We start from the raw sequence: 13,174 nt of genomic DNA on the forward strand, positions 1-13,174 counted from the left end.
CACAGTTTTAGATCTACAGAGTCAAATTAATAACAGTTCGAACCAGCAGACACCAGAACTCTCAGCGATAACATCACGCCAGCAATATTTACCGACTAAATACAATTTGGATGAAAATAATGATGATGATGTTGTGAAATCTAATTTTAGTGAATTTGAAGATTATATTGATGATCAGTTTGATTCAGCGATATCTTCAGACAGCGACAGTGAAACAGATACAGATTTGGCCACACAGTTGGCATATTGGGTCGCAACATTTAACATTTCCAACAGTTCACTTTCAATACTTCTTGCCTTGTTGCGACAAAAGCATCCTGTAATAACTGCTTGCTTGAATTCATTGCTAAACCGTTATCTATGGCTGAAATGGTACCACTGGTATTGTGTAATCATTTCTCATTATCGTGTAAATTTGTGATACATGTTCTTAAAATTTACGTTAAGGATGATAGAGTTTTTACTAACATTAAATAACGTGACATTATAACATTGCATGCCACAGAAGCAAACTGCAGTCAATACAATCATATCTCAGCTAAAGAAGATTCATGCTATCCTCCCTGTATTTACCATAGTTCCTTGAGTATAACAGTGTATAAAAATTTATGCAGTCATAATCTCTGACAGAAATATGACAGATGAAGTCAAACGTCCAACACTCCCATAAAGACACACAGTTAGCCTCCCTGGTAAGAGTTCATAGAGGATTGTTTATTTTTCAGCACGCGAAACGGTTAGCATACTGGCCACCAAGTGAGCTGACAAAACACCTTAAGGAGGGAGCTCTGCCAGATAGACATACCTGGACTCTTCAAGCTGTTTGCATTTTTGGTTCAAAGGGTCCTTTTATACTTTTTTTACTCATTGTCATATATATGTATATTATAGAGATTAGATGTTTGATGACTTCGTCAGCCTGGTTAATATTTTTGTGGTCAGTCTCTTGATAAAGTTTAAAAGTATTGTTCATATTTATTTTGTAAAAGGTTTTAAGGTAGTGTTAGTGTCTTTAGTCCACGCAGACCTTGCTTAGGGTTTATTGTGGTTACAGACTGGAACATACAGCCACATGACCATTAACATCTCAGCGAACAGACAGTTAACTGATTTTGTCATGTGAAATTCATATTGTGTGGTAAAGCATTGCATGCCATTATTCTCGATGTTTATTATAACCACAAAATAATAACCCTTTCAGATGAGTATTTGGTTGCCAGACGAAAAGTGGAATTCCACGTTTTTAAAACGTTTTTAAAACGTTTGCATGCTATCTGGGATTTATATTGCATTCTAACTGTTCTCATTAAAACAAATACCTATATAGCCTGTAACTTTCAAATATTAGCGAGTCAACAGGGGCTGGGAACCAATTAAATCTATTTCCTTTATTTCTTATGGGAAAAATTGTTTCGGATAACGAACATTTCAGATAGCGAACAACTTTCCAGAACGGATTGTGTTCGTTAACCGAGGTTCCACTGTATATGGTTCAGTGGTACGAGCTGGCATTGTAGGAATGTTGTTGATGTCGGCGATGTGTGTGCGTGCTTGCATATCTTACTTTGCTTAGTTTCTTTTTTAATCGTTGCTGTTCAACTTGTTTATTTCTCTGCTGGCTCTTGGTGTCTTTCTTTATTAGCTGTCTGGTGTTTACATGCGATGGCGTTGGGGTTAGCTATGATTTGGATTAGGGTTAGGCTTGTGTTGGGTTGTTGGTTATATGTGTTCACAGAAAAGCTGGTATATGTAAGCACACTACACAAACACACTGAGCCAGGTTTACTTGTTTGGTGGCTTAGCCTCGCGTTCTCGTTCTTTATCGTCTGAATTTTCCTGACCTAGTCACTGTGAGAAAAAAATCTCGCCCCCCAACCCTTCCCTGAACAGTGAGCAAGGTATGTGGAAAATATTCACAGGGTTGCAAGTGTGGATGTGAGTGTGATTGGTATTTGTGAATAAGTGGCCACCATCATCAAGTCAAGTTCCTAATGTAGTGTCGCTTGGTAAATAAACGAATTCCTGTTTTTAGTGGTAATAAGAATAAAAATAGTAACAAAAATGTCGTCAGCGAATCACATGATATTCAACGTCTCATAAAGCCATCCAGCAAGCCATCCAGCCAACTAATCAGGATGCATACTGTTCAGTCACGGTTAGTGATCAACAAACGCAATAAAATTGTCTTTTCAAGAAGAATCACGATTGAATTCATTTGTAAGCGTTCGCCACATGGTGGCAGGAGAGAAAAGAGTCCTTCAGCCATCAGTGAGCACCGTCCATCGTCACACACAATTCTGTTGAGATCAACTATTCACATGCTGCCTCCCGAAGGCACAGCTGGTGGTCGGTTAATGTTCACGTTGGTGAACGTGCCTGAGTGTGTGTAGACCTGTAAGTGATAGAAGCACACATCACAAAACACTTTACATGATCAACTTTGATATTCATGCACTTAGTCTAGGTAAAGGCAGAGCTGTTCATATGTTCATAGTATGTACTTTAATTGACTTCAGTTAGAATCAAAAATAACCACAAATATACTTTTTCATCCTGATTTCGATGATGCCAAGCATTTTTCAAGGGTATGATTTGTTTAATCTGAATGGCGCTTTCCACAGATGACGTCACAATCTAGCCGCGCAAGGGCTTTTGGGAATGGAAAGCAGACAAATATATTCCCCATATGTACTACACTAGCGTTTGCAGGGAGTGCGTTGATGTGCAGTTTATTGTTCCAAAAAAACAAAACGTGAGCGTGTAAAAAATATAGTTTCAAATTGGAAAAATGCAAATGGAGGCGATGGTTTTAACGGAGAAAGACGTACGAAATGTGTACAAAACGTCAAACTGCTCGGGAAATAGTCCAACTAAAAACTTTGTATTCTTCCTGTCTTTAAAAACAAAGCTTGGGTCCATCCTGTTGGTAACTTCAGTTTCACTTCGATCATTTGTTGTCACTTTGTTCTGTGGATTTTGGAAATGATGAGTATTCTTTGCGAAGCTTTTTTCACCCACGTTCACGTTGATAATGTGCAGGTTGGTCGCCACGTTGCGCTGGAGCCTTCCTGTCACCTCCCTGTTGCTTTTGTTTCCTTGTCTGTAAGCGTCGCTACTATTGGTTCGTCGCTCTCAGACAAGAAAATGCAGAGAGCAGATATGTGTGTTCCTGGTTATTTTCTCCACATTTTGGAAATCAGATCGCCCACATAAAAACTGCAGGCGCTTTACTTTCTCATTCTTTAACTTGGCCTGTTCTCTTTCCCACTGCATGGGTCATTTTGTCACTGGTCTTACCAGGCTTTGGAAATGCAATAAAAAACGTCCCCTCCGGTAACCGCTCTGGATATCTGGAGTCCGATTTACATAAACCCCAACAGCAGTGTTTGGTTCCTCCAGTTTTCAGCATTGTTTCAAAGATTAATAGCAAAAATGTCGCTTTTTGTCAGTCGCCGTAGCGTAGAATACACAAAACAACGTGCAGTGTTTGTATGGAAAGCAATCCCATGATGCTCTGCTGCGTGACGTCACAATCTATTTTTAGTAACCCGAGAAAGCGCTATTTTCGAATAATTTTATGCTTAAACTGAGAATGAAAGGTAAGTGGCTCAACAATTAAGTAATAACACGCAGAAGTCTGGCAACGCTAGCTCAGGTGCATCACTTAGGAATAGAAATGAAAAGCCATGATTAGACGAGAAGTCGAATTAGTTGAAGTTTTCCTTTAAAACTGTGATATTTAATTAGCTATAGCATGTCCTCAAACTGTCCTCATTGACTAGACATTACCCACACATACACAGACATCATCCTCATTGAGTAGACATTACCCACACATACACAGACATCATCCTCATTGAGTAGACATTACCCACACATACACAGACATCATCCTCATTGAGTAGACATTACCCACACATACACAGACATCATCCTCATTGAGTAGACATTACCCACACATACACAGACATCATCCTCATTGAGTAGACATTACCCACACATACACAGACATCATCCTCATTGAGTAGACATTACCCACACATACACAGACATCATCCTCATTGACGAGACATTACCCACACATACATTGACATCATCCTCATTGACTAGACATTACCCACACATACATATGCCCAAGAAAGGACCGAATGGAAAATTCTGTCTTTTGCTGCTGCCGGCCGGTCCCCCCTACGCCCGGATCGGCAAGGGACTGACCTGACCTGACCTTTCTTTTAAAACTGTGATATTTAATTAGCTATAGCATGATTCCTATGATGTCTTATGACACGTAAGCGTTGCATACACTAGTCATCTTGCAATATGCAAGAGACAAATTCCACATGACAGCAAGTCAGGACAACAACAAAGCACAGCAACCTTACTTTAGCACCAGTCCCGCAGCTCGCAACCCACACAAGCAAGACAAAAACAAACTGTCCTCATTGTCTAGTCATTACCCACACAAGCAAGACAAAAACAAACTGTCCACATTGTCTAGTCATTACCCACACAAGCAAGACAAAAACAAACTGTCCTCATTGTCTAGTCATTACCCACACAAGCAAGACAAAAACAAACTGTCCACATTGTCTAGTCATTACCCACACAAGCAAGACAAAAACAAACTGTCCTCATTGTCTAGTCATTACCCACACAAGCAAGACAAAAACAAACTGTCCACATTGTCTAGTCATTACCCACACAAGCAAGACAAAAACAAACTGTCCATATTGTCTAGTCATTACCCACACATACAGAGACTCTGTCCTCATTGACTAGACATTACCCACACATACACACTGTCCACATTGTCTAGTCATTACCCACACATTTCCAACTTGCCATAGATACTAAAACACAAATTTGAGCAGCCACCCGTTACTGTGGGTTCTTTGATTTCAATCGCCTTTTGCATGTTAATGAAGACGAAATCGTAGATTACCTTGACAGTGAGGAACGCTGGTTTGCACACGGCACTAAGAAAACTGGTCAATTCTGATTGGACGTTGTCATAGGCCACCAATCTAATTGAAAGACCCTGATTTATCTAGGGTCATTGTTGTTGACGACAGCTTGTCCTTTCAAGGAGAAGTAAAAAGATTCCCAAACAAGTCACGTGAGAGCTGCGGCACCAGCAAGTCCGTGTGCTGCTTGACTGCACTCAGCCAGGGGGCGTGTCCAGGGAGGAATTTGCCCCACCCACCCTGCTGACAGGAAACACGAAGGGTTCAGCCAATCAAACGTTACCTTGCTCACTGTTCAGGGAAGGGTTGGGGGGCTACATTTTTTTCTCACAGTGACTAGGTCAGGAAAATCCCAATCATAGCTAACCCCAACGCTGTCTCATGTACATGCCAGACAATTAATAAAGAAAGACACCAAGAGCAAGCAAAAAATAAAGAAATGAAACAACAACGACTTGAAAAGAAAACTAATCAAAATAACAAACACATCGCCGAACTCAATCCAACAACATAACTACGATGTCAGCTCATACAACTGAACTATATAATTATATATATATATACAACAGCCCCATGGACAACAGGGATGCTTTCTGGTATATTTTTTCTCCGACTTCTAAAAACGTTTTTGCTAAAGTGTTTTGGCCTTAGTAACATTATACACAGTCTCTGCATCTCCATCAACCTTACCTTTACAATACGACATTTACATCCTATCTACACAACTGTCAAGGGAGAAAAAAGAAAGAAAGAGTTATTTGTAGACTTTTTCTGTTTTTCCTTTTAGAAGTAAGAATACTGCGTGAGCTTCGTGGACCACGAAAAGCCCGTGCCACCGAAGACACAACCTTACCGCCGATGTCTGACCGGTCGTCTCTTGTGTTTAGCTTCACACAGACATGGCCGCTCGTCTGCTTCCTCACAATGTTGACCTCATACATGACGTCATTCGCACTATTACTTTGACGTCATTCACTACCTTCTTCCATAACAGTAGCCGCTATAAATAGTATTATTAAGACATGTCATATTACAAATATACTGTTGTTGCTATAAATATTGTTTATACATATATACTTTCTACCATATTTTAAAAAAGAAATTATCTTGCAGATATTTGAACTTCAGAATCTTGTAACTAAATGACATTCGATGTCTTGTCAGTCTAACACTCAGTCTATGGTTAATAAAATATAATTCTACTTCGTCTCGCTTGCCCGGTTTACTCTTTGTCATTCGTTCATTCAATTCGTTGCTTGTTGAATTTATTTCATTGCTTATTGCTAATAACTGTGTACACCACACATAGTCTGTGGAAAATTTTACTTGGCTCTCTTTCAGATTATTCCCTTCCCGCCCTTAGGGAAAGCTGGGGTTGCAGTTACACTGTAGCAGGGTTTGTTTTATCGGGTGGGGTTGCTAGCCCCTCGCCCAACCCTCCTCCTTCATCGGGCTTGGGGCCGGTGTAGCGAGACAATGTAAGGACAGAACCGAACTCTCAGCGAGAGCCAATGGTCTGTGCATACTACAAAATTAAATTTAACAGTTGAGAAACACATGAAACTTCTAGGTTCAAATTATTACAGCTTGCAAAGAGATGTGGATAGCGGACTATTTTCTTTTGATATCACTGCGCGAGTGGGTGTTTGATCGTCTGCTAAAGAGTAACTACAAGTCGAATTTAAATAAAAATAACATGAAAAAAGCTAAACACATACAACTAAAAATTTATTTTTTGTTATGATAAAAAAAAAAATACAAAGAAAATGTCTGCTAAATCATTGAGCAACACTAGAAAACCAAGCATCTGCATTCCTCGCTTGGAACGATAGTCTTGGTTGGAAGTCTTCTCTCTCTACACCGGCAGGTTACCCGCGGGGTTATCTCGTTCTAAAGGCACATGTCTAATGTATGACTCATTGTCGTCATTAGAACTTGTCGATGTACACCATCTTACAGAGCACGTATGCACCTTTTATGTACAGCTTTCTTTTTTTGCATGTTTGGGCGTGTTAAGGAATCTTCTAGTAATGGCAAGGTTTCCATAGCTCTTCTATCACACATCTAGCTCTGCCAAGAGAGAAATGGCAAAGGTCGGACAAAGTGAATGTGTCCAAACGTGAACACACGCCCAAAACTAAACTGAAGGCTAAAGTCTAAGAACAGTGGAACAGTGGAACAGTGATCAAGCAAACTTTCTCACACTCCACGACTGGTACTTGCCATGTTTCTGTGGCTTTCCAGGAGCAGACAGAAACAATTGCAAGAAAGTCAGCAACATCATCAACGATGTCCTAACCCTAACCTCCTTACTACTTTTATCTCATTTTCCTGTACATCCGGGCTCCCCATTACCCCAGCTATGTACAGTGCTAAATCGTCTTTATGGGAAGAGACCTTTTTTAACATCAACACATTGCTTGACCTTGACAAGCATCTCCATAGTAACTGTGAAGACCTGGCGGCTAAATGTTGCCTGCGTGTGTCTGTGTACAAACCTTCATCGCTGTGCATTGCACATTATTACAAAAAAAGGACTTGTTCCAAACCATTCTGCATTCGTAAAGATCTGCCGATGCACAGTCACCTGAGTATTTTCAATATATTTTAATTACTGCTCTTGACAGCTTGCCAGACCAATCGTTACCAAGGAAAATAATAAACCGAGAGTTGAGAGCTCGGTTGAAAAAGATGGCGTAAACTAGACACAGTTACACACACGGCATGGACTGAAATAATCGTCGAGTATATGTTCAGTAAACAGATATTTAAAGGGATACTAAAGGGTAGTGATAAGGCTGTGGCGACGGTCAAACGTTTCAAAACTATATTTAGTTACTATTACAGAGCACGAGAGCAATACAGGAGAAATAAAGGATTCGTTTCTCACTTAATTACCACTTATTAGCACTATGTCGGTTGCCGATGTTCATAAAAATCGAAAAAATCCAGTGAAATCGACCTTGTGTCCTTCCGCCGAGTAGCCACGATAGCTTCCCGAGATGGTCAAGCAGACGAAGTCTTTTTTGACGTCACAAACGACAGGAAGTGTCTGTGGTCATTGCTAGGATAGTGATCGGTGGCAGGGCCGTGCTTAGGGGCAGGCGGACGAGGCATCTGCCTAGGGCCCCGCGCTTTTGATTGATATGGTAACTAGGCATATGGAAGTGTAGTCAGCCGTATCACATTCTCGCTGGACGCGCTTGGAGACAGAAGGCTGCTGGACACCGAGGATTTATCGCGCATGAACGTTCGTGCATTGAGCGTGAGGCCCCCCTGCACATGCCCTTTGCCTCGGGCCCCGCGGGGGCTAAGAACGTGCCTGATCGGTGGTGTCTTTTAGTTGGATTTGTGATCTCCAAAGTCATTAACTATCGAGATGGCCATGAATAAAGTACACCTTTTACCAATTTGAACCACTTGCATCAGCTCACAATCCACTGCACATCCTCGTCGGACGAGGAAAATGTTGCAGCAGTCGAAGCACAAAGCAGGTACGTAGGACTATAGAAGTAAGTCATGCTGTGTGCACGGGAACAGAAAGTGAACGCATGCTTTACCTTCAAGCACTTTAAATAAACGTAATGCACTCAAACTCTTTACACTGGGCATTGTTGTTGACGAATTCACTTCGTAGTGTATTTAAAAAATAAAATTACATTTGGTATGCTAATTATTTCCTCACACACACCGGAATATTCACATTGTATATGAAAATTTGGGTTTTAAGTGAACTTTCCTAAGGATAGTTTAAAAAATTAATAGTTTGAAATATCTGTATTTAAATATTTTAAACAGACTTTAATATAATACTATTTGCAGCCTTTTTGGGGATATAGTTTGAATAAATTACACTAATGACTTACTTTATAACAACGATGGATAGAATTCAAGCAGAGACGTTTGCTTTATATGTTATTATGCCTGTGCTTTTAACTTATATGTTTGTTGTTTAAATGTGTATTTACATAGATTCATTTATCACAGTTTCTCAGACTGGTGCATTTGTGAGCATTGTGAGGAATGGCCACAACAAATGTTGAAGCATAAAAAAATGTAGAGTAAAAGCTTAAAAGTGAATTGTCGAGAAAATGTTCCCTATACATCATGAAAATTGTTACATTTATCCAAATCCAGTTATTGGACACACTTCATATCAGATGCATAAAATACTTTCATGTATCTGACATGAATTGTAAAATAAAATCTTCCCTTTGTTAACATTAATTTCTTTTATTTGTTCAAACTCAGGTATGGGACATACTTTATCTTTATGTCCAAAACAAATCTTGCATGCATCTGGCATTTTTATTTTACAAACATAATGTCTGAAATACTTGGTGCTGAATTTACCTTTGATTCTTTTTTTTCTTACAAACTAATAATAATGCAAGGAAAACTGTGTGAGAACTGATTTCTTTCTTTCACATAATATACAGACATGTGGCTTAATCTTTTTATTTCCTCAAGTTCCACTGCATGTGAATTTTTCATTTGATTGCTCTGTAAGCATTTAAAACAGTTTCAACAATGTATTTTGTCATAATTTTCTTAATTCTTGCACAGTTATAGATTCTAATAAACCAAGTGGACAATTTGAGACACATGTGTGTTTGTGTACTTGTCAAAGGTTGAACATTTAGGAAGCCTAAAAGAGTGTGGCTGTGATGTCCAGGAGTAATGATGGCCACAGGAGCCATCTTGGCATATGGTTATAAATTTGACTTCTATGTGACACTCATCTATAGTTGTGATAGTAGAGGGGTTGCTACACTGCCTGCAGACACTCAGCAGCTCCTCCAACTTCTTTTCGTGAATGATACATTTTCTTTCCAGGAAGGGATTTGTGCCCAGTTCATCTTTCTGAGAATTCCTAGAGACAAATATCGAGACTAAAATCATAGTTAAAACCATAAATCATTTTTATAGCTAAATATCAGCTTAAATTCTTGTGCTAGCATGTTTCTGATATAAACTATCAAGTACTGACTGTTTGTTAGTAACTGCAATATAAATTTTGTTTACTGGTGCTCCTCGACTGCTGAATTATTCCACTCTGAGGTGTCATTTTCATTTTCTGACTCCCATATCAATATCAGGATCACACCTAGCAGACATTTATAGACACAATTTCCTTCTTTTTCATTTCATTATGAAAAAAATTTATCCACATAAAAATTTTACAAAGCCATATAAAATTATTTTTTTATCTAAGTGTTTAAAACTGCACATATTTTTGGCCTTGAATATCCTTATAAGAAGAAAATATTTGGCACAGTTTGTGGAATTCATGCCAATTTTAGATAAAAGAGATGTGTAATAGAGAAAAGAACTAAAAAGTGGCCATTACCTTTCAGGATTGGAGCTGAGATGTGGGTCTGGACCTTTTTATTTAAGCACAGTTGAACTGTTTGTTGTGACTGACTTGTTATAGTCTGAACATTAAAGTTTTATAAAGTAATCATTCCACAAAACATTAAAACAATAATAAAACATGTATGATTATACCATGTGATCAAGCTATTATTATTTTTAATTCTTTACAGTATCCAACATAAAACACAATCATTAATATTACTCTAATTTTCAAATGTTGAAATATCAATTCTAACTTCCACAGTGTACTGCACATAGATTTCACTACTATTGTTGATAAGCTCATTATGTAGGAAATACCTTTCACATGAATTTTATTGTTTTTAGATTTCATAAACAAATAGGCTGTCTTTTCAAAAATATGAATTTAAAAATATTTCATTTTATAAAAGCAAACAATGATTTTTAAACAAATAATGTAACAAGTGACAGGATTTCAACAATCATTTCTTTTACACTTTCAGTTTGATGCTGACATTTTTCATTTATTGCATGTACTATGAATTTTTACCCTATTGAAACCCGCTTATTATAAGTACCACATAACACGTTTATTGTTTTATAGATATGTACAGTCTTTGATATATGTATATTGTAATGTTATCTACCAATAATGAAAAGTGCATTTTGTAAACACAGTAACAGTACATAGCACTGACACTGACCTGTTTATGCTGTAGTCTTTTGGCAAGTGAAACTCGTCTGTCAGATAGATCCTTCATTCTTTTTCGAGAAATTTCATTGTGTTGAAAAATGGTCAGAATTGCATCTGGCAGAAGCTGTGCCTTGAAGGCCAAATCTACTGTTCGGACATTTCGAGTCCGGCTAGTAAAGCACTGATCGTCAACAAAATGCTTGCACAACACCTCCCACTCTCTGGGCTCCCAAACGTGTGGCATCGAGCCTTGTTATTGTATGACACACTTTTTTTGTAAGGCTCGATCTGTCTTTCGGAAAATGATGACAATGTCGAATCTTTTCACATTTTTTCGTGGCAATCGGGTGCAGGCATGGTTCGGTCTCACATGTAAAGTAAACAATCCTACTGAAACGTCATAAGGTCACGTGACCGAGAACGAGAGTTCGTCGAAGCAGACAAAAGAGTCCGTGTAATTTCTCTTCTTAAACGCAACATTCTACGACAAACCTTCAACTTTTTTCACATGAACAGACATGAAAATAGACGAGATTCCAATTGATCCTACTATTTACGAGTTTCTAAGCAGTTTAATTTTCCCTTTAGTAACCCTTTAAAGGGCTTCTAAAGGCAAAATAAAACTGCTTAGAATCGCGTAAAGAGAAGGATAAATTTGAATCTCGTCGATTTATATGTGTGTTTATGTGGAAAACGTTGAAGGTTTTTAGTAGAATGTTTTGTTTAATAAGAGAAATTACACGGACTCTTTTGTCTGTTTCGACGAACTCTCGTTCTCCGTCACGTGACCCTATGACGTGTGGTTTCCATAGTGAGAACCATGCATCGAGAATGTGCTGCACCCGATTGATAAGATAAGATAAGACTTTATTTGTCCCAGAGGGCAATTCTGTTGCAGCTCGATCAAAATTAAAATTCATACACAATTGCATGCACAAAACTATTCATGTCTCGTTCATTCACACAGCCACGAAAAGATGGAAAAAGATTCAAAATTTTCTTTTCATCAGTTTCCGACAGACAGAGCCTACAAGCCTGACACACAGAGTGCGTCATACAATAAACAGACGTCAAATCTTCGCAATGATACAGACACTTCCTGTCAGAGACTGACGTCACAACAAGACTCTGACATCACAAGGAGACTCGTCTGCTTGACCATCTCGGGAAGCTATCGCGGTTACTCGGCGGAAGGACACAAGGGTCGATTTCACTGGAGTTTTTCGATTTCTATAAACATCGGACACCGAAATAGTGCTAATAAGTGGTAATTAAGTGAGAAACGAATCCTTTATTTCTCCTGTATTGCTCTCGTGCTCTGTAATTGTAACTAAATATAGTTTTTAAACTTTTGACCGTAGCCACAGCCTTATCACAAGCCTTGAGTAACCCTTTAAGACTTGTGTGGCGATCGAGACGGCAGCTGATGGCTACATACAAAAGTTATAAAACTTAATTCTTAGACCATAAATTCCTACAAAAGTAGGAGGTGTTTGTTCAATATGAAGAATAGGCATGAAGAGAAAACTGGACAGTCCTTATGTAACTATTTGCCAAAGATGTCAAAATATGATTACTATTACTCATTGTGTGTGCGTACGTGTGCGTGCGCATGTAGGTCTGCTGTTGCAAATCATCTTCTAAATAACCATCTCAGAAATGAGATTTGTCCTGCTATGCTCACATCTCCAGATATGTATTGTTATATATTAGAGATGTGTATGTGTATTATATATACGCATATTATATATGTATATAACGCATGCATGTGTATCTGTAGGTGAAGAGGTAAGAAGGTATGAGTATGCAGGTGGGTGTGTGTCCCTCGGTGTTGCGTTGCATTCGGTTTTTCAATAATCATCTCAGAAACGAGGTTTGTCATGTTGCGCCCCACCTTCCGGTGTTTGTGAGTCGAGTAGGACAAGGACATGATGAGACAACCTAAAATGTGAATGTGAACTTGACACATGTTGTATACGAAACGTGCATCAGGCATCGAAGGCACGTACTTCCACAGGGAAATTAGGCGACGATGATGCAACCCTGAAGCAAATCACAAGATAGACAGCCGGAGGTCAAGAGCATCCTCTCCTTTGTCGACATCAGTCACTCACAGGCTTCAAGTACTGAACACAAGCACAGGTCCACAGCCATGTGTTCACATTCAGCACCTGAAACA

This window comes from Pomacea canaliculata, linkage group LG9, assembly GCF_003073045.1.
Source record: "Pomacea canaliculata isolate SZHN2017 linkage group LG9, ASM307304v1, whole genome shotgun sequence".
In the NCBI taxonomy this organism is placed as follows: Eukaryota; Metazoa; Mollusca; class Gastropoda; order Architaenioglossa; family Ampullariidae; genus Pomacea; species Pomacea canaliculata.